A 22,012-nucleotide genomic window follows, 5' to 3' on the forward strand; every position below is an offset into this window, starting at 1 on the left:
CTTTCGTAAAAAATAATATTGATCCCAAAAAATTTGTGAGCTCTGAAATCTTTTAAAAGTACGAGAATTCTCCTCTAACCCCGTCTAGAGTCTTCTTAAGAGTATGAAAAAAGTAATTTCTATATTTTCTTTAAGTCTATAACTTTTGCCTCCAAAATAAAAAGATGAGTATACATACCTAAGAAATCCAAGAATATAACTTAACATTTAAAAACTTGAAGATTTGAGTTTAAAAAACCTAAAATTCGGTTCCTAAATTATGAATTTATATATCTATATGGGTTCATATATATTTCTTTTATAAAACACAAAAGTCATTAATTTCTAGAAAAATTGAAGTGTCTTTTTTTAAAATTTTAAATATTTGCATATCCTCTCATAAGTTTCTTCAATCAATAAATCAATCTTTTACTTGATGAAAAATACACTAACAAAACTATATAGTGGAATTTCTTATTTTATTTGAATTAAAAATTTTAATATGACCAATTATCGAGTTCGATAAAAAAAAGTTTATTATAAATTGATGGAATACGAAATCAAATTGGATCTATAATGTATTTTTTATCATTTTAAGCAATAGAATGGATAAAATAAATAATAAAAAAATTAAAATTATATTAAAAAAAAAAAAAAACATTTTTGCATCCATCACTCCCATGCTCATTTTATAGGAGATATGGTTAGCAAGAAATGGCCATTACCATAATGGCAAAGAACCGGTGTGCTCTATATTATTTAACAAACCTCATCATTGGTTAGCATAACTGAATATGTTGATAAAGTCATATCGGGTTCTGTCGTTTGATACCTTCCTTTCTTTCTATCACATAAAGGTTAAAAATCTGTTTTAATCTGTTGGCAGCGTCATCCTCCTGGAATGCTAAAATTTAATATAAATGGTTTTGCCTTTGAAGATATTGGTAGGACAAGATGTGGAGAGATACTCAAATCTGAATCGGGTGACATGATTTTCACTTTCTCATTTCATTCGGGAGATGGCACCAATAAACATGCAAAACTAGTGGATTTAAGGCGAGGTCTACTCTATTGTCTACAATTGGGTATTTCGGGGGTGATATTTGAATCTGTATTAGCTATACTTGTTCACTGATTTTTGAATTCAACATGTCCTCCATTTAAGTATTACAGTATTTGAGATGACGTTATTTCTTTTCAATAAGTTCTATCATTTTCTCTTCAACAGTATATTATAGCATTGTAGTATGCGCTCATATCGAGTGGAACACGTATACAAAAAAGGTAGACTGATGTCAAAAGTGAAGCGGAGTGGAGTGAGGGGAGCGTACCGATTGGAATGGAGCGCAACGACGGCTAGACTTAGTATAAATACATATGATGTAAACATATTTTGACAGTTAGTAAAAATTCAATCCTCACTCCTGTGGATGTAGACATACTGTCGAATATCTTAAATCTGTGTTTTTCTTACTTTCTCTTTTTATATATTGTTCATCGTAACTGTCATACGTAGCACAGCATATGGGGAAGAGAATAACTTCTCACCGGGATATCCTATAAGTGTAGAACAATAGAAATCAATAAATGAAAGCCACGAAAGGGTTACATCTTCAAACTTGTGTGCCACGCTACAAGAGAACCCACTCTGTCGAGACACCCCCTCTCTCTCTCTCCGAAAACCCCCCTAACCTCTCATTTTGTGCAACAGTGTGCAAAGCTTCAGTGTTCTGTCTTCATTTCTTCATAATCATCGCCCTCTTACTAATGTACTTTATCTGCAAAATTTCATCCCATTTTCCAACCAAGACATAGGAAGTAGAAAAAAACGACCATTTTGGTGTTTGGTTGGTTTTCAAGAGTGAAACTCAGCTTCAAGTCCAATAAGACAAATAACAAGACTTGGGGGAGATGGGATAAAATCTTGGTTGGAGCTTGGTTTGATAATTTTGAGAGTAAAGGAACGGTGAAGTTTTGGTAAATGTCACCTCTTCTTATACACTTGCCTAATTATCTACAAGTTGTACTCTTGCCATTGGATATATGTCTAAAGTCAATTGATGGCTCATAGAATTTGTATGGCAAGCATACTGGAAAAAAGAAATGGATAATGCTACGGCCCCCGCTCTTGAGTCTCGCTTCTCCTTCTCGCTTGATGTGGCATGCTCCCGTAACATCTGTTTTAATATTAAATAAAACCAAATGTCAGGTAGGGGTGTAACCGGTCCGGTCCAGTACGGTTCGGTTTTTTCTTTTTTTAAAATGTAAAAAACATATAATAAAATGTTACTTCTTATGATAAAATATTATTAATAATTTAATATATATATTATGTTTAAAGTATATGATCAATTAAGTTTTCATTTTTAATATTAAAATTTTATTTTATAAATTATAATAACATTATCTTATATATAATTATATTAATAACATATGATCAAACAAATTACAAATGTTCATATTTAAGATTAACATTTTATGTTATAATTTATAAATTATAATATGAAATTATTTCATATATGATATATAATTATATATTATATATAAAAATTTAATATATTATTATATATTATATATAAAACTTATATATATAAATATTTTGTATAATATATAAAATTAATTTATATATATATTTTTTCCAACCGGTCCAGTTCGGTCCGGTCCGATTTCGAAAATTACGGAATCGAAATCGGACCGGTTTTGGCCGGTTTTTATAATATAGGAACTGGTTCCGGACCGGACCGGTTCAAAACTAGACCAACCGATCCGGTCTGATTTTCCGGTTTAAATTTACACCCTTAATGTCAGGCATCTATTTTAATAAAAAAAAATCACTGAAACGCTTTATTTTTTTTTTCTTCTTCTCTTCCGAAAAACTTCTTTCTTTTTTGTCAGAACGCTTCATTTCTTTTTCCCGAAGAGCTTATTTCTTTTTTGTTCTGGGCGAACTCAGCCTCAGTTTTTTTTTTGTTCTTCTTCTCTAAATCAGTCGGCTTTTGTTTGCAGTAAGCTCACCCTCAACAAAGCTATACTCCCTTTCCGCCAATTCAAGTTACCATTATTAATCCAAAAGCTTCTGAGCTAGCAGCAGTATAGTTGGTGTATAAGTAACCTCTTGGATATCCGATCGAGACATAAAATAATTGCAGTGGCCTGAACAAAAACTCCTTTCTCTACACTTCAATCTCTCTTCTCTTTTTCTTCCATTTGATTTTTACTCTTCTTTGGCCATGAAGATGACCTTGCAACAGTTCAACAGCACACCATCTGTCACAAAGAAAATGAAGGTTTCACCAACATGTATATTATTCTTCTCTCCCGAAAAAAAAATACCCATTCTGGTGGCAAGTAACAATTTCAAATGCCAAAATGGTTTGCATGGGCAACATGCAGTACTAGTTCAGCATATCATCCTCTCATTTTGTGAACCTCATCTCGATGCAGATGGTGGCTTCCAATACCAACCGATTAATGAGAACCAATAGTGTCAACTATGATGTGATTCAGCTGAGACCAAGGTAACACCAACAATATTGGCACATATGAAGTCCTTGTCTTCCATGTAGAACTCCACAAGGGACTAGGGAGACCCAATGGGCCAGGGGAATCTTGAGGTGCTAGTTCCAGACAGGATTATGAGAGTTGGCAATGGTGTGTAGCACATGACGAATGCTGCAAAGCATCAATGGAGGTGATTCGGGCCAAAGACCTATTAGGCAAGCACTGGGCCTCAATAATTTTCAAAATACTGCAAATCATTTTGGTATTTGAAATTGTTACTTGCCATGGGTATTTTTTTTTTTTTCGAGAGAAGAACAAAAGCCAACTGGCTTAGAGAAGAAGAAGAAGAAAAAAAAAAAGATGCTGGGGAAGAGTTCAGCCAGAACAAAAAAGAAAAAAGAAATGACGTGTTCTGACAAAAAAAGAAAGAAGTTTTTTGGGAGAGAATAAGAAAAAAAAAATAAAGCGTTTCAGACAATTTTTTTTTATTAAAATAGATGCCTGACATTTGGTTTTATTTAATATTAAAACAGATGTTACGGGAGCATGCCACATCAAGCGGGAAGAGAAGCGGGACTCAAGAGCGGGGCCGTAGCATTATCCAAAAAAAAATACAGTTCTCGCTATTCTATCTCTTTCATACTATTTATACATGTTTTAAAAAAATGTTTAAAGAATATCTAAAAATAAAAAAGACAAAATGTCTAGCGGTCACGGCCATCATGCAGCAGACTGCAGAGTACTGAGTAGCATGGTACTCTGCACGGGGTTTCATCATTGTACTATTTTAGTATGGGGTTTCATTATTGTACCATTTTACTATGGGTTTAATCATTGCGCTATTCTTATTGGAAAATATTAGTTTCTCCTCCTATTTTATCCGGTTGTTTTGATCGGTTGTATATTTATTTTTTATAATTTTTTTATTTAATGATTAAAGAAATGAATTTTAATGTATTATAATTTTTATTTTTAAAAATATTTAAATATGTTAACAAAATATAAAAAATATAAAAAAAATAAAAATTACAGTACATTACAGTGTGTGATGTGGGTGCAACGGTATGGGTCTATAGGCCTGGAATAGGAGGTTTGGTCTAGACTAGGATTGGATTGATCGTGAAAGAGAATAAGGAGAGAGGGGGATTCGTAAAGGAGAGCTAGGCTAGGGTTCGATTTGAGAGTGAGGGGGAATTCGTGAAGGAGAGGGAAGGAAAGAGAGAGATTAGGGTTCGTCGGTTAGGAGAGAGAGAGAGAGAGAGAGAGGGGTGGGCGTGGGGAGGGAAGGAGGGAGGGAGAGAGGGAGGGGGTTAGGTCTCGAACTCAGACTCATCTTTGAAGTTCCTTTACAGCGCACTCCACTACCTAGAACATGCATCCCCTACGTGGCACTACTCCATTGGTCTCCGTTGTTCTACACTTATGATGCACCGGTTAGAAGCATTTATGTATAGGAAAAGTAACTTTGTGGCTAATTGTCTAGCGAGCATCCCTGTCGGATTCCCCAAATGGGATATATCCTTATAATTTGGGGATAAATTTAGAGTTCTGGTAAAAAACTCATCCCATTGGATTTCCCATTTTGTGGAAAAATTTTGTGTCTTCTTCTCTCTCGACGGTGACCCATTCCTCGAAACACCAACAATCACAGCCCCTATCCATCGGCAGATTTTGTAAGTTTTGATTTCGATTTCTTAAAAATTTTGTGACTTTGATTTTGTAACACCAAATCAAATCAGCCCCTCTCTCTAATTTTCAAAAAAAAAAAAATTCTCACTTCATACCTCTCTCATTCTCTGTTTCTCTCTTCTCATTTTTCTTCCTCTCGAGGCCATGATCAAAGTAAGTATGCAATGGAGGTAAATCAATTTGGTGCTCTGCATCTGCGATCTCTTCGCTATTTGGCTGTCGAGAATATTTCTTTGCTTTCAGATTGATTCAATTTTGCTGAATTTTTGGTCACTCTCCTTTAGTCATTCTCATTTTGGGCTTTGTATAGATGAAAACCGGTTCTCATTTTGACCTTGCGTTGCCATTGATTTGTCTGTATTTTGGTTACTATGTTGAGTGTTTGGCTGCCGAGAAAATTTTGATTTTCATAGATTTTTTTTTAAATTACTCTATATAGATGTTTTTTCTTTCACTTACTATGAAATGTGACTTTCGGACTTATGTAGTTGTGAAATTTGTTTTGTGCGTTGCGGTCAAAGCTGATATTTCCAATTTTGGTCTCATTTTTCTCTCTGTTGTTTGGTTGCTGCGAAAATCCAATTTGATTTGTCTCTCATTTTCCTTCATGGACTGTAGTGCTCGTGATTTTTTTTTTAGTAGAACTTTCTTATTACACTCTATGCTTTGGGAGTTATTGTTTGCTCTCGAGTTTGTTTGCTTAAATCCAGTATAAGTTTGCTCATTTTTTTCTCTTCAACCGAGAACTTAATATTTCCTGATCAAAATCATGATTGTGGAGAATGGAAAAGAATAAGAAATTGGTTGAATTGACAAAGTCACAAAAGTAAATCGGACATCTAAAAAGAAAAGATACGTATTTACACTTAGGAACTTTGTAAGATAACAAATTACAAAATCAAAGATTTTTTTAATAAAGATTCGGGCTAAACTTGAATGAGGAAAACTCACTTGAAGTGGTTCTCTTATAATAATTCATTTGGTTTGAAGTCTCATATTAGATATAGAGTTTTCACTTTTATTTCAGTTTATGTTTTAAGGAACCTCCTACGGAAGTTGTTTATTCATTAGCATACTACCATCTTTCGAACCCTATTTGCGATTTTCTTTTCTTCCTTGAGGTATAATGTGCATACATTTTACTATAAATTGAAAAAAGGAAATTATGGGTAAATTTCATGGGTTCCTTAAACCAATTATGTAAATTTCATGATATCCTAAAAAATGTAATTTTATGTTCTTAAAACCAATTATGTATTATTGCTCTTTCTATGGGTAATTTGTGTTGTGTTGTGTTGTTGGGTTTCTTTGCAGTGTATTCGTATCTCTAAGGGGAGGGGACTGTTATTAGGCTGTGATGATGGTGTTATAGTGCGGGTTAATTCACAAGTGTGAACCTTGGACACCATCAGATATGGCGGGGTAATTCCCACTCGGATTGTTATATTGCAGTTTCTGATACTTTTCAAAAAAGGCAATGGAGGTTTGGGTGATGGTTTTGCAGCCATTTGATGTTGTCAACATTCGGTTCTTGAGCCAACGATGGAAAAATCCCAAACTTCATAGTTACGTGTCTAACATTTCAATGCATTTTTAGATATGGATTCACAAGACCCTGGCCATATGTACTTCACCAACCTCCTAAGTCAAGATCCTCAACTAGATTCCACTTGCGGTGGGCAAAGTGGAAACTCTCCTATTTGATGACTCTCCACCCCTACCTCATAACAATCCTATCGGAGTTAGGAAATCAATTAGGGTGTGAACTTCACCCCGAAGAAGACAAGTTACTTGTTTCCGTATGGTTTGATTGTAGCCTTGATGCCGTCCAGGGAACAGACCAAAAACACTCACAACTTTGAAAAAAAAAAAATTTTGAATACTTCGAGCAATTTAAAGAAACCACAAATAACAGGACAACAGTCTTTAATACATCGATGGTCAGTTATTCAAAAGGCGATAAACAAATTTTTTACCAAACTAACCCAGGTTGAAGGCTTGAATCAAAGTGGTATGACCGAGCAAGACAAGGTAAATATCCATACTCGTACTTGAGTTACGAATAATTAGTTTTTTTTTTCACTTTGTATTAACATGTCATTATTTTGTTTACATGTTAGTATGACAAGGCGAAGATTATGTACCAATCACTAGAGAAATGTTTATTCCAGTTCGAGCATTTTTTGCACTTGTTGAAGGACCAACCTAAATGGATTTGGTGTTCAACAAAGGAGGATCCAAAGCGAAGGAAGACGATGTCCCCATTCCCTACCCCGACTCGATGTTCAAGCGCTGAGACGGTAGATTCAGGTTTTATCTCGCGCCGAATAATGTGAGGGATAATGACATGATCGAATTGGACCAACCAATGGGAATGAAAGCTAAGAAAGAAAAACAAAAGGCCAAAGACATGGCAGAAAAGGAGATTGTTGTGCTCAGCAGGCTGAAGTATACCCTTGTGGAGGAGTCACATGCTCAGGAGAAAGAGTTTTATTGCCTCAAGGCCGAGAAGATGGAATATGACAAGAAAAAATAGGTAAATGAAATCCGTCAAGAGGATGAAAGACTGAGGTGAGAGGCTGAGAAGATGGAAATTGACAAGGAAAAAGAGCTAAATAAAATCCATCAAGAAGATGAAAGATTGAGGTTGGAGTCAGAGAAAGTAGAGCTCGCCAAGAAGAAAGCGGATCAGTGCATTATGATAATGGACGTTAGTGCCATGCCAACACTGCAGCGGTTATATTTCGAGGACCTGCAAAGTGAAATCATGGCGAGACTTAACGATCTTGCACATTTGGATTGATAAAAAATTAGGAATTTTTTCACAGTTTATTTCTTTATTTTCTATTTCAAACAAATATGTATGACAATATTATTTATACTAAGATAGTTTAATTTTTATTTTGATTGTCTAAATTTAAATGTCAAACAAGGAAATTGGTCATTACAATTTCAGGAACTATTACAAATGCACGCTCAAATATAACCACTACTAATATGAAGGAAATACGAAATTACCGTAATTAACTCAAATATTATCACTACTAAAATGGCGGGAAAAATAAATCAAAGATTATGCGACTTGTCTACTATTGGGAAAATAGTAACCATTGGTGTTCAATTAGATCTACTTGGAGTTGATGATGTGCCGAGCTATTTCTAATATGATGATGACGTTGGATGAAGTCCGTAAACTCAGTTGTATGATTGCGCGACAGTTCCGAAACTTCATCATCAAGTTGATCATACTCAATGTCATAATCCTCACTATCATCACGCTCGTCTTCAATGATCATATTAGGTAGAATAACACATGCTTTCATTATATTTTTTAGTTCATTGACTTTGAACATTCGGGAAGGTCCACGAATGATTGCAAATCGTTATTGAAGTACATCGAATGCACGCTCGACATCTTTTCTTGTAGATTCTTGTGCTTTCACAAAAATTTTCTTCTTATTCCCATGTGGTGATGGGATGAGATACAAAATTCTCATCTCATCTCATCTCATCATTACATATTTTTCAAATTTACATACAAAATATAATAAACAATTCAACTTTTTCAAATCTCAATTCAACTTTTTCAAATTTCAACACAATAATAATACTAAAACATAATATTTTAAATACTAAAACAAAACACAAAATTCTCATCTCACCCCCAAACCTGCCCTAAGTGTGTGTATTTGATTTAAAACGACGTGGCTTGTCGAGTACTTCTCAATATCAATCATTCACTGTTATAAAACCCAAAGAATACTACCCTGCTCTGAGGAAAACAATTCGAAGCGAGATAAAGCGTTTAATCATTTCAATCATCCCGAGCACCCCGTTGACCCTTCTTGAAAGTGAGGAAAAAGTTAGAAGCGATTACATGAACAAGATTAGATGCATAGGGTGCAACACAATCTGCACTCTTCCACTCTATGGGCGCATCAGATGCTCGTTCTATCTGCACAAATCATGCGCAGGGTTGCTGAGAAAGTTCAAAAATCCCTTTCATCCACATCCTCTTAAGCTACGTAGAGTCGCAATGACTTTTACTACCGCTATGAGCCCGAGACATGCGATCTTGACCTGCATTGTTGAACAATGCCCACTGTTGAACAATGACAAATATTGAAACTTTTGAAAAAATATTTTAAGAATATTTTATTTTACTTTTATCTCAACTCACTATTTAAACGACTCTATACTCTCTCTCTCTTATCTTTGGTTAAAATTAGGAATAACGTAAAAAGATAGCAAGCAATAAATAATTCGACTAGCCTCATTTGTTTTCGCATATAAGATAAGATGAGTTGAGATTAAAATTAAAATTTAAATAAAATATTGTTAGAATATATTTTTTTAATAATATTTTTACTTTAAAATTTGAAAAAATTGAATTGTTTATTTTATTTTGTGTGAAAATTTAAAAATATTATAATAATTAGATCAAATGAAATGAATTGAGGAAACTTATGAAAACGAACTATGCCTTGTGGAGCTGTACATGTGGATGGTAGGTCACCAAAAGATCATCTTTTTATAAACCATCTTCAAGCCATATATGTTTTGGGAGCTATTTTGGCTTAGGGATCAAAATTGGAGCATCTGATATAATTGGAATAATACAGAAAAGATTAGCATGGTTCCTGCGCAAGGATGAAACACACAAATCGAGCAATGGTCCAAATTTGTTTGATTATTCAATTAGAACAAGCTAGCAAAATTCAGATAAATCTCTTGATAGGGCCCATGTATGCATGCGGCTACCACGTTCATGCAGAGTATGTATTACGTTAATGAAGTCAAGTCACTAATTAAATATATACTTGATGATCTACGTTGGGAATCTCCAAGAAACGCTCCAATCTACGTGAGCGATTGGGGCTCTGCATGGCTGCCATCGAAGGCCATCAGGCCATTTTGGTGGCTGTCAGATCCTTTGCAGACATGGTCTTGGAGACCCCTCAACTCATCCCTGAAGTCATGGTACCCTTCCGCTCTCACAAAATTGTTGATGGAGAGGTCTATATTGTCTTCTCTAAAAATGAAGCAAACCGCTCGACTATACCTTTTCAATGCTCCCTAGTATTGAAATTCCTTTGACAAAGACCCTCTCTTGATTCCATAAGAGCATTCATCAGAGCCAGATGGGGTCTGTCGAACCAACCGATTGTTTCATCCATGAGTAGGCCACGGAACGTATTCGTGCGACTGGCTTTGGAGGAAGATTTTGTTAAGGCATTCGCTCGTGAGAATTGTGAAATCAATGGAGTACCATATGGAGTATTTCATCGGACTATTGAATTCCAAGAAGACCAAGAACCTGTCTGTGTGCAGGTGTGGATCACGCTGCCGGGTCTTCCAGCAAATGATTATCACGAGTATTTCCTTTGCAGCATTACGGCTCCAATTGGAAGATTTCTAAAGCGAGACAATCCCACTCGATGCGCTACTCGTACAGACTGCGCAAGACTCTGTTTAGAGATGAATATTTCTAAAGAGCCTATTCAGGCTTTGTGGATTGGTACCACCCGAAATCCTCGAAATCTTTATCAAATTCTTGAGTTTGAGACATTGCCGGCAAACTGTCCAAGTTGTCATGTTCAAGGCCATAATTCCAAGACTTGTAAAGGTGCAGGCAAGAAATGGAATGTGAAGTTGAAGGAACTAAAACAAAAGGCAACGATGGAACAGGCCTGGGTTATCAAGGAAACCAAGGGTGGGAGTCTTGTTCAGAAGGGTGAAACTAGAAAGGTGGGAGAGAGGCCGTTGAATGAGGAGGAATTTATTCCAAATGTTCAAGTATTGAAGAGTTCGGAAACAGACCGAATGAATGTTGTTAATGGCAGAGAAACTAAAGTTGTTCCAACACTAGAGCAGGAAGAGGCTGTTAACGACTGAGAGCTTGGTTCCACAACTCAGTTGCTGACTAGGGGCAGTCCAGTTATTGACCAAGTTGGGCATGGTATATCAATTGATGCAGAACTAGCTGTTACCGAGGTGGTGGTTCTTAAGGAGGGGAACTTGGTGGCACCTGAGCCATTAGAAGAAAATGATGGTTTGTGTTTGGATATAGTCCAAGAAGAGTTGGCAATGGGTCTTATTTCTGATATGACAGGTTTGCAAACTGGGCTCACGCTTTATGGAGGATATACATACAGAAGGCCATGATCGACGGACGCTAGATGAAGTCTCTACCCAGGAAGGATGTGATCCAGTTTGTGAGGAGGTTGAACGTATGAATTATTGCCCAGATGGTCACACTTGCTCATATTCAAATTCAGAAGGGGCTTTAGAACACTTAGCTAAAGACAATCTTGTGGCCTCGAATTCAGATTCTCATTTGAACAAGAAATGGAAGGGGAAAGGTATTAAGTTAAGAGGTTAGGGTTGTAAATAAGTCTGCCCTACTTAATTTATGAAGACATCTTTCTTGTATTGGAATGCTCAGGGGATTGGAAAGTCGAGAAAGCGTCTTAAAAAATTGGTATAAAAAATTCTTCCTAAAATTCTTGTTATTGCTGAGCCAATGGTAAGTAATTCCCGTTTAGATTTGTGGCGTGATCGTTTGCGATTTGACTGTTGTTGCTCTAATGTTGATGACGGAGGTAAGTTATGGATGTTTTGGGTTCAGGAATTAAATCATGTTGTTGAGTATATGGGAGATCAATTCTTGACAGTTCATATTGATAATCTGAATGTTGTCCGATTTACATTTGTATATGTGAAATGCTCCTATTTGGAGCGTAGAAGACTGTGGGATTCTTTGATGCAGCTAATATTCACCAGTTACCATAGATGATGATGGGAGATCTAAATATTATCAGGAATTATTCGGAGCGCAGAGGGGGCCGACCAAGATTGGCTTTGGCTATGGAGGAGTTTAATGATTGGGTGGGTTCTTGTGGTCTACTTGATATGCCTTTTTGCGGGAATTCTGTCCTGGTGTAATGGTCACTCTGGAAGATCTAGGCACTAGGCGAGACTTGATCGTTGTTTTCTTAATATAGCGGCTCTTGATATTTTTCCGGCTGTTAAATTGGAATACTTGGAGCGTACTTCTTCTGATCATGCACCAATGTTGATTTCGTTGGAGAATCAGTTTGTTACTTATGACTATCCTTCTTTTAAATTTCAGTAAATGTGGGTATCTCATGCCCAATTTTTTTACTGTGTTTCGAACTCTTGGAATGGGGATGTTGTTGGGGGCTCAAGTTTACATTTTGCTTATGACTAAACTTAAAAGACTCAAAATCACATTGAGAGAGTGGAACAAGCACATTTTTGGGAGGACAGAAATCCATATATCGGCGCTTGAAACTCAGATAAAGGGTTTGGAGGCCAGGTTGCAATCTAAATACATAAAAGATGTAGAGGATGATCTCGTGGTATCACAATTGGAGCTTTCAGTTTGGTTGTATAGGAAAGAAAAACGCTTAACCCAACAAGCTAAACAATGTTGGATTCAGAAGAGCGAAACGACCTCTATGTTCTTCTGTGTGGTCAGTCGTCGTAATTATCAAGAAGTGAAAGATATATAAAGCTTGCAGACAATACTATTCTTTCCTCACTAGAGCAGATTCATGAAGAGGCTATTTCTTATTTCTCACAATTCCTAGAGGTTGCTTCTTGCTGTGAAGAGCCGATCCTGCGGGGTTTGGTCCAACCAATTATTTCACGGGGTGAAAATGACTTTCTTTCACGTACTATTTCATCCCAGGAAGTTTATGATGCTTTTTGTTCCATTCCAAAAGATAGTAGTCTAGGTCCTAAAGGGTTTGGATCGGGATTCTATTGATCTTGTTGGCACATAGTGGGCAATGAGGTTGTTAATGCGGTGGCGGAGTTTTTTTCGAGGTAAGAATCTTCCGAGGTTTTTTAATGCTACTTTCTTAGTTTTAATTCCGAAAATGGATAATCCGACAAGTTTTGATAAGTTTAGGCCAATTAGCCTGTGTAACGTGTTTTACAAAATGTGCACTAAAATTATGGTTAATCGCCTCTCCCCCATGCTGGCAAAAATTATTTCTCCTGAATAAAGAGCTTTTCTTCCTGGGTCGAAGCATATTTGAGAATATTAGTGTTATGCAAGAAATGATCCATTCTATTAACAAACTGGCACATGGTGGAAATGTAGCTTTGAATATTGACATGGCTAAGGCCTATGATAGTGTGGACTGATATTTTCTTTTGCAAGTTCTTAAAGCTTCCGGGTTCTCAGAATTTATTGCATGTTGATTCAACTATGCATCATTAATCCTTGGTTCTCTGTGGTCATGAACGAGGTACCCAAAGGTTTTTTTAAAGGAGGTCGACGGTTGAGGCAAGGTGACCTTATCTCTCCTTATTTATTTATTCTTGTTGAGGAAATTTTTACGAGGATGATAACAAAACAGGTGGAAATGGGCAAGATCACTCCGTTTTACCATCCGAGGGGTACCCCCCTTATTTCTCATTTGCTCTTTGCGGATGATATGGTGCTATTGTGTATTGGAGGCAAAGCTTCATTAAAAGCTATTTCTGATGTGTTGAAGATGTACGAACAATGGTCGGGGCAAGTTGTTAGCAAAAACAAGTCCTCTATATTTTTCTCTTCGCAGGTTTCTATCTCTAGACGTCGGGCTCTTCTTCGCTTCACGGGTTTTACAGAAAGGACTTTCCCTTTTAAATATCTGGGAGTTCCTATTATTTCAGGAAGACTGAAAATAGCTCATTTTGATGACTTGATTGCTAAAGTTCAATCCAGATTGGACGGATGGCAAGCCAGAATGTTATCCAGTGGGGCGCATCTGATTCTCATTAAACATGTGCTTCAAAGTATTCCCGTTCATAACCTTTCTATCTTAAGGATGCCTAAAGTTGTTCTTGAGAAACTTCAAAGAATCATCCGTACCTTTTTCTGGGGTGTGAAAGATGGTAAAGCTAAGAAAAATTGGCGTTCTTGGGTGGGTATTTGTAAGCCTGTCTCGGAAGATGGGATGGGTATTCGGAGTCTGCAAGAAATGCAAACATCTCTTTATATGAAGTTAGCTTGGAACCTGATGCAAGGTACATCTCTTTGGTCTAATTTTTTTCATGCTAAATATGTTGGTGATAGACATATTTCTATGGTGAATTCTAAAAAGGGTCTATTTTTTGGAAGACGATCTTGCAAAGTATTCCTTTAGTGCAAGCTAATTCTAAATGGAAAGTTTGGGAGGGTAAGCTCCTTTTTTGGCATGATAAGTTGGCTGATGATGTCCCTCTTTGTGATAATATTCAGATTTCAGATATGACAAATCTTAAGTTGGAAGATTGTAAAATTGGGTTGGGTTGGAATATGGAGATTTTTGCTCGGTTGGTTGGTCGTAAAAAAGCTGAAGACATTATTTTGCAGCTGGGTAGGGTTAAACATGGGAAAGATATATTGATATGGCTCCCTAATGATGACGGAGATTTCTCTACTAAGAGTGCTTAGAATTATATTCGTTTGAGGGGTCCAGATTTCCCTTGGGCAAAATGGGTTTGGCGTTCTGCTCTTCCAAAAAAAATTCCGATCACTATGTAAAAGGACATACATGATTGTTTTCCTGTGGATGACAGAATCTGCATAATTGGTATTCCTATTGCTTCCCGCTGTGATTGTTATTCCAGTTATACTTATGAAGACCTTAATCATATTTTTGCATGAGGAGATTTTGCTAAAAAAATTTGGCGTATCTGTTTGGTGGTTCTTGGAGTTCCTTGGTTGGAAGGCTGCTCGTGGAGATAGAGGGTGGAGTGTTGGTATAGGTGGGCTAAGAATTCTAATCACCCTAGTCAACTGTTGGGACTTCTTTCGACGATCATTACTTGGTGGTTATGGGGGCGCCGCTGTAAGGCCAGGATGGAAGGGGTAATAGAATCGGTCCAACAGATTTGGTGTACCATAAAATATTGGGTTTATTAGATTGCAGTTGGACTAAAATATGTTAATTTGCTCAATCGGCATGATAAAGGTATTTTAAAATGTTTTAATATGCCTTTAAATGTCATGAGGAAATAGATTGTCATACCAATCAAGTGGAAGCATTCTAAGCAAGGTTGGGTCAAGCTGAATGTTGATGGTCATTCTCTAGGTAATCCGGGCCCTTCGGGTGCAGGAGGCATTGTTTGAGATGAAAAATGTGATCTGGTTTGTGGGTTTGCAATAGCCACAGGGCATCATTCGAACAATTATGCAGAGTTGATGGGTTTATTTCATAGGCTTCGATATATTGGCTTGCTGGGTTTTTTATTTGTGAAGATTGAACTTGATTCCATGTTAATGCTAAACTGGTTAAAGAATCAGAGATGTGGCTTGTGATATATGGAAGATTATTGGGATGAAATTCAGAGGCAACTAATTGGGCTTAATGTTTCATTTTTTCACTGTTATAGAGAATGTAACTCGGTTGCGGATAGCTTAACTAAAATGGGTGCTAATGGTCTTACGGACTCATGGTTTTCTCTTCTTGAGTTGCCTCCTTCCATTAGAGGGAACATTAGGCTGGATAGAGGGGGACTCCCTTACATACGAAAAATTCAAAGTAGTTGAGAGAGAGATATGTGCGCTGGTCTTACTAGAGGTATGTCTTTTTTGCATTTGATCATTTCATTTCTTACTCTATGTTCGTGCAGATTTTTCTTGCAGGTTGTTGATTTGAAGGTTTTTTTTTTTTAGGCATTTGTATTGTGGTTGAACTTATTTGATTTTTTTGATGCTGGAGTTTTGGTTTTTATTATAATATTTGTAGCCCCCAGACCTCGGGTTGTAACCGTGGTTTTCTTTTGCCACAAGTGAGGGTAGATCAATAAAATTGGGACGGGGTCACAAATAGACATGTGATCTTCGGCTCTTCTAAAAAAAAAATGAGAAAAAAAGCCAATTATTATATGTATAATTCCTAAAGACTAATATATTTGTGCAACAACAGTAAAATATATGTAATTTAATTTATTAAATTATCCTTAGATGTTATATGGATATGGAGTTTACAATGTTACGTACGTTTAAATGTTATTAAATGAATCAGGGAAATTAGGTGGAGGGAAGGAAAATATAATATCTTTCATAAGACTTTTTAAATTATTATTTAATTTTAAATAAGATGGAATAGTATTCTCATCCTATCATAGTTACTAAATAACTAAAATTGTTATCATAACTCGCTAAAATCTTAAAGGTATTAATTAATTATTTGTGAAAAACTTAAACAATGATTAATAATTTAACTCCCTCACTAACACTTTGATATATATATATATATATATATATATATATATATGCACACACTGTGAAGACATAAGGTGGGCGAGAAATCGCCCCCATTTGCCCTATATGCATAACGGGTTCGAATACCATCCGCCCGTCCCCTCTATATAAAATATTTCTAATTTATATATATATATATATATACTAGCGGTTGGGCAATGTGCGAGGCACATTTGCCCAGTTGAAAAATAACTTATTTTGTAAAATATAAATATATTTTGGGTTAAAAAAAAAAAACGTAATCATAAGTAAAATAAGTAGTATATAGAGAATTTTTTATGAACTCAATTTCTGCACTTAACAAGTGAAAAGAGATATGGAGAATTTTTGTGATAGTGATAGTACTTCACTGCATAAATCGAAGCAATCCAACCGAAGAAAAAAAAATGAGAAGTGGTAAAATGAAGGGTTGGATTTAAATCTTAAAAATTTTAATGTACCAGCAGCAGCCTCGTCCTTCAAAAAACAACACATGTAGACATCATATCCTTAGATATGATTTGGATCGATGTATTAATAGTAGTGACATGGTTTGTGAATAGTAATATATAAAATTATTTGGATTAAGATGTTTTATTTGATTTTAGAAAATGAGAGAAAAAAAGTTAAAATAAAAATATTATAAAAGTTAAAATATTATTGAAAAATAATTTTTTAATGTAGTTTTTGTTTTAAAATTTAAAAAATTTACATTTAAGAAAATTGTAATGACTAGATTAACAAATTAAAAAATATTTTATATTTAAATAATATTTTAAAAAATATATAAAAATTTCTGAAAACTTAAGAATCTATTAATCTCTTCCTCGAACTTAATAATTTTGTTTGGGAAGAGATAGATTGTCAATTCCCTCCTGACCCAATGATGTTGTAAATTTTTTATTTTTTTAAAAATGTTTATGATGATTAAAAAAATACATGAAAAAAAGAAAAGAAAAATAAAAAAATGAAATACATATTCATGACATATTTTCAGGTTACTTTTTTATTAGTTGTAGCAGTTCTCTTTAGTTAATTAAGAATATTATCATATTTAAATTATGTTAAAACTCTAATTATTTATATAGTTATACTTTTTTAAAAATATTTAACAAAATTTCATTATTTATTTAATGATGAAATATTAGTATTTTATAAATGGCTTGGTTATTTTGAAATTAGTAGTACTTATGTAAAATCCTGTATGTCGTAAGATTTTCTAATTGATAAAAAAAGTACATTTGTCACATCTGTCAAATTGAAGAAAAAAATAAATATAATTTCAAATATTAAAATAGTCTAATGTATAAGAATAAAATTATTATTTATTTATGTTCATAATTTATTATGAAATTTAAAATATATTAAAAATTCAAATTAATTAGATAATTTTTTTTGCTTAAAAATGTACAGTAAAATTTTATTATTTATTTAATGATAAAAAATTAGTATTTTAATTATCTATTTTATGTTAGTTTAAATCAATATTTAGTATTACTCTATAAAAGTCTAAATAACTTAAATAAAAATCTAAAAAATACTTATCACACAAATTTGATCCAATCAATTCAATTATATGTACTTACTTTTACAAATTCTAATACAATCACTAAAAATTCAAGAATTATAAATAAGAATTACATAACAATCCAACTATAAAGCAAGCATTTGATAGAAGTAATAATTTATTTTACTCTTTAGATGAATACAAAAAAAAGTCTATTTAAAGAGAAAGAAGTAATATAAATACTTGCAGAAAAAAACATGCGAAAAAAAAAAAAAAAAAAAAAAAAAAAAAAAAAAAAAAAAAAAAAAAAAAAAAAAAAAAAAAAAAAAAAAAAAAAAAAAAAAAAAAAAAAAAAAAAAAAAAAAAAAACCTCTACACTGTTCATTACTGTTGATGAACAGTGACATCAACAGTAATAAACAGTACATACATAGCCACTTTTAAGTATAAGCGCCTCTTGAGGCGCAGATATATATATTTATATTAAAAAAGTTGAATGAAATATTTTTGTTTAATCCATATGTATTAGGGTTGGTTGGGATACCAAAATATTTCCAAATATATGTAAATAATAGTAAAATAATTTATGAATAATGTATAAATAATAATAAAATAATTTAAAAATATCTTATAATAATTGTGTTCACATACTCTTTAACCTTCTTATATAGGTTTTCTTTAGAGCATTCTTATTGGTTTCTTTATAAATTTTCTTATAATTTGGTTAAAAAATACACTTCCTAAAATTTTCTCTTAAATTTTACTCATTTTTCAGAAACCTCATACATCTCACTCCTTATTCTTTATCTATTCAATTAAAATTATCTTTTTTCTTTTATTTCTTTATTATTTTTTTACTCCTTTATTTGTACATATTTAACTACTCTTTTTTTGTCTTTTCGTTAATGATTGGAAGAAAACTTTTTAACGTTTTTTTTTTCTCATTTTCGTAATTATTTCATTATTTTTTATCCATATTTTCAATTTTTCATATGTAAAGATTTTTTTAAATTACTCATCTCTCTAAATAATAATATTTTTAAAATCAGTGATTTTGTAATAATAATAATTAGAAAAAAAAATCATATTTTCACAAATGGTCAATTAAAAAAAAATGGATCATCTCAATGGTGATATTTTTTTCAAATTTCAGTTATAACAAATATGAGTATAAAAAAAAATGTAGATGATTGAAATAAAAATTTATTTTATCTGTTTATATCTTAAAACTTTTCTTTACAATAGGGAACCGAATGGAGAAATACTTTTGTCAAAAAGTTAAACTTATTCTATAAAATTTAGAAATTTAGAAGGTTTAGAGAAATGAATGAGAATGCTTAGATGCTATCCTATTTAACCTTGTTATAGAGGTTTCCTAGTAACAATTGTGTTCACATACTCTTTTCTACAAGCTCTTCCAATGTCTCTCACAACAGCAGCTTCACCGAGCTCATCGTCCCACCTAGGCATGTTTCAATATTCTTTTTTATTATATTTTAGGCTCTGTTTGATATAATAAATCTTTCATCTTATTTCATTATTATAATTTTTTTAAAATTTTTTACATAAAATATAATAAACAATTCAATATTTTTAAATTCCATAATAATAATAATATTAAAAAATAGTATTATAACAATATTTTATTAAACTATAAACTTTTATCTCAATTCATCTCATCTCAACTCATTAGTCAGACTGTATGTTAATTTTTTATTTCTTATTTTTCAAGTTTCATATTTATTTTTTTTATTTTTTCTAAAAGATTGTATTCAAATTTTTTTTGCAAGAGGCGTGTCGCATTAAATCCTTTAAAAAATTATAAATTTAATAAATAAATGAGTTTGATTACTTCTCATTTCCACACGTTACTTTCCATGCAAACATTACATTTATTTTTATTTTTTTTTATTTTTTTAAAATTAATTGAATTATTATTGTCATTATGTATATACTGTATATTTGATAAAAAAAAATATAAAATAAAATAATCATGTGTATCGTGCTGTAACGATAATGAATAGATTTTTTTAAAAATAAATTGATAAAATTAGGATGAGTTTAGTTACTAAATTCATCTCAACTCATTTCAATTTATCATTATAATTTTTTTAAATCTCAATATAAAATATAATAAATAATTTAACTTTTTCAAATCCTAAAATAATAATAATATTAAAAAATAATATTCTAACAATATTTTATTATCTTAACTCAAACTCACTTAAGGTGTGTTTGGATGTTGGAGTGAGTTAAGTTGGAGTGAGTTGAGATGATAAAATATTGTTAGAATATTATTTTTTAATATTATTATTATTTTGAGATTTGAAAAAATTAAATTATTTATTATATTTTGTATTAAAATTTTAAAAAATTATAATGATGAGTTGAAATGAGTTGAGATGAATTTGACAACCAAATTCATCCTTAACATTCAAATACAACCTCTCCAAAAGCAAAGAAATCTGGAAAGTAATATAAGCACAAATGAGTGTGAGCAATGTACGAACTTCAGGGGATTACGGCGCACACAGCACATCTTAGCAAGGAAGGGGCGCACGATAAGGGAAAGAAAATGGAGCAGGAATAACGTGCACACAGTGCTGAGAGGGCCCTACCATCCTGACCTGTCCTGTCTTGTCACGTCACATCAAACCAAACAGGCCTTCTTCTTTATTGTCTAAATCTAATCAATTACTACCGAGCACTCATTCAATCTATTGACTTTCCTACTCGGTTAACCGACACGTGTCAGTACATAGTCCCAATTTTGGTTTTGTTTAGTTCGAGGCTTCGAGCCGTTATGATTTATTTTAAAAAAAATGTTTGCTGCAGCTTACATCTGCCGTACGCTCAATGCACTGCGTGTAAAAAAAAAAATTTATGTGAAGTGTGTGCCGGCTGTAAGATGATGTATAGTTTCTCTTTATTTTAATTATTCCGTTTAGATTACTTCGATTTATTTTAATTTATTATTATAATTTATTTTAATTTTTATATAAAATATAATAAATAATTTAATTTTTTTAAAATTTAAAAATAATTTTTTTTACATTTTTACATAAAATATAATAAATAATTTAATTTTTATTTTACTATTCATAAACCATATTCGTCCATTTAAACTGAGCGTAATTCAAATCACTCCTAAACCTCGTTTACATAGTTGAATTTCACCAGCAATAGAGGAGATGGTCGGACTTGCTCGCAAGTCGCACCTAATGCTACGTTGGATTCGCTGTGTTAAAGTTAATATTTAGTTATTATGTAATTTATTTATTTATTTTATACTAGTTATTTAAAATTTATATTAGATTAATCATTTCATTCTCTTTTATAGTAAAATATTATTATTTCTTAATCTATTTTTTAATTTTAATTTTAATAATTTCCAACTCTCCCAAAAAATTTTCAACAATTATTTTTATTTTTATTTTGACAATTTATAAAATTAATATTTCTAATTGGGCAACAAATCGTACTATTACTTTCACAATCCAACAATTTATAAACAAATTTATGATTGCTACTTAGCACCGCATTGCATTAATGCAATTTCCCATCAATCAAACTTCAATGGATGCTGAAATGTAAATGGATAGACAGAAGAAATGGCAGACATACCTGCTGAAATGTAAGAACGTGTAGAAAATAATAATAAATACTTATTACTTTACTACAGTCATAACTTGTGTACCTAATATTGTGGATGATTTTAATTTGATTAATTTAATGTAGACCAAATTTGAGTTACATTAATTAAACTATGACTTTTATTGACATTTAACAAAGCTAATACCAGTGTTCTAAGAATTATTTTTTAAAAATTTTTGAAATTAAGATGATATTTTTTGGAATAAAATATATATGAAACTTGTATTCTATAGAATAATATAGAACACAATTTATGAGTTTTTACTGTGTTTATAGAAAAAAATATTTTGAGAGATAAATTTTTGTGGAAGGTTTTTTTTTTTTGTATTTTTGTTGAAAGATAATATTTTAATAACAAACAGATTTTATAAAATTGAACATACAAATTTATACAGATTGATGTGATATATCAGATTGTCAATTTATTTATTTTTATT

General features: G+C 32.7%; 1 long non-coding RNA gene and 1 other non-coding gene across 2 annotated transcripts; both read left to right on the forward strand.

Annotated features, from left to right (window-relative positions):
- Positions 1-4,888: 4,888 nt before the first annotated feature.
- On the forward strand, positions 4,889-8,073 carry LOC109020990. Its single transcript, XR_002001006.2, has 3 exons — positions 4,889-5,153; positions 6,484-7,200; positions 7,290-8,073. It is a non-coding gene; the product is annotated as an uncharacterized LOC109020990 (long non-coding RNA).
- A 1,678-nt stretch (positions 8,074-9,751) lies between these two features.
- On the forward strand, positions 9,752-9,855 carry LOC118343887. Its single transcript, XR_004797674.1, has one exon. It is a non-coding gene; the product is annotated as a U6 spliceosomal RNA (small nuclear RNA).
- Positions 9,856-22,012: the final 12,157 nt, after the last annotated feature.

Source organism: Juglans regia, chromosome 11, assembly GCF_001411555.2.
Source record: "Juglans regia cultivar Chandler chromosome 11, Walnut 2.0, whole genome shotgun sequence".
Lineage (NCBI taxonomy): Eukaryota > Viridiplantae > Streptophyta > Magnoliopsida > Fagales > Juglandaceae > Juglans > Juglans regia.